Source organism: Psammomys obesus, unplaced genomic scaffold (genome assembly GCF_907164565.1).
Source record: "Psammomys obesus unplaced genomic scaffold, mPsaObe1.curated_primary_1811, whole genome shotgun sequence".
Lineage (NCBI taxonomy): Eukaryota > Metazoa > Chordata > Mammalia > Rodentia > Muridae > Psammomys > Psammomys obesus.
This window is the reverse complement of record NW_026585895.1, coordinates 14731183-14732873: the sequence shown is the minus strand read 5'-3', so window position 1 is coordinate 14732873 and position 1691 is coordinate 14731183.

Sequence of the window (1691 nt, the reverse complement as noted above, 5' to 3'; positions counted from 1 at the left end):
AAAGAAAGAAAGAAAGAAAGAAAGAAAGAAAGAAAGAAAGAAAGAAAAGAAAGAAAGAGGAAAAAAAAGAAGATCAACAGGCTAACAAATCACACCACCAGAAAAAAAAAATTTTTTAAGGAAAACTAGGATGGCCCCAAAAGCGCAATTTAATGACAGGGTCGCAGGAGCCCCTGGAGGTCCCTGGAGCCGAGATGGGCACACGTGTTCTGCTCAGACCAGTGTGAATAGGAAGGCTTCACAACGCAGGTGAAGGAAAGAAATACAGCGGTGAGGTCAAATGTTCAACCCCCTAGCTTTTAAATTCCTCTCCCGAAAGTAGCCTGCAGGCAAGAGTTGGGGAAAATATCCAGCTAGGTAATGAATGTGGAGGGAGAGTAGACCAGCAATCTTCCAACTGTCCCGATCCTTCTCCTGTCTCAGAAACTATGGTTATACCAAGCTCTGTAATAAAGAAGATCTAGACAAAGAAAAGAACCTACCTAAGGTCGGGATTCATACATGATCCTTGAAGGAAAATTAATGAGTACAATTACCTCAGAGTCATACAAAAATGCAGCCTTCCAAGTTCACAGATTTGGAGACATGCAACAGAATTTAGGCAAGGCACTCAAAAACAAACAAACAAACAAACAAAAAAAAAAAACACAACCTACGTCTCTTTTCTTCATCTTCCCTAAAACCTGGGATAAGATGTAATACATAGCAGTCCTTCAATAAATATATGAAGAATGAATGAATGATATTAAGCAGGAAATACCCTGCATTTGGCTTCTGGCATTTCACCCAAGTCCGAGTCTAAACACTGGACTGGCCTTACAGGCTACACAATGTGCTGAAAGGATCCGAAGTGCCAGGAGAAGCATTATCCAAGTGTTTCAGAGTGTTGTTTCTCCTTAGCAACCAGCACCTGCCTTCAGGGCCCATTAACTTTTCAGTGTGCACTAAAGCTCAGCAGTTCTTCTCCGCTGTCCCTGGGGACATTTTTGGTTGTCGCAGTTAGGGGATTCTACAGTCTTCTGGTAGGTGGAGGCCAAGGGTGCTGATAAACATTTTACAATACACTGGACAGTGTATCACAAGAAATAATTATCTGTCCTTAAAAGGCACAAGACCAAGAAACCCTGAAATAGATCATCTCTTTAAGAATTTTGTTTGCTTGTTTGTTTTGCTTTTTTAGAGACAGGGTTTCTCTGTGTAGCCCTGGCTGTCCTGGAACTAGCTTTGTAGACCAGGCTGGCCTTGAACCCACTGAGATCCGACTGCCTCTGCCTCCGGAGTGCTGGGATTAAAGGTGTGAGCCACCACACCTAGCAACTATTTAAGAATCTGACAATAGCTGGGTGGTGGTGGTGGTGGCTTTCGGGGGAGCGCAAGTTTTCTAAGAACTGGAAAAAGAACTGGGCAAAGGATTGGGATTCTGCAGCCCAAAGTCAAAGCAGTCATGGTGCCACCTGTCAGTTATCCCAGCACTCACTGTGGGTAAGGCCGTAAGATTGCTGCCAATGAGCCAGCTGGGGCTGGATAGTGACTTTCAGACGCAAAACAAAACAAACACAAATGCTACCACAAAAAAAAAAAAAAAAAAGTAAAACCCATTTAAAAGATAAACCAGACTTGGTGGTAACTGCTTCCAGGCCTCCCCCATGAACTCATGAGTTCCAGACCAGCAAGACAGGCAGAATCCTGAA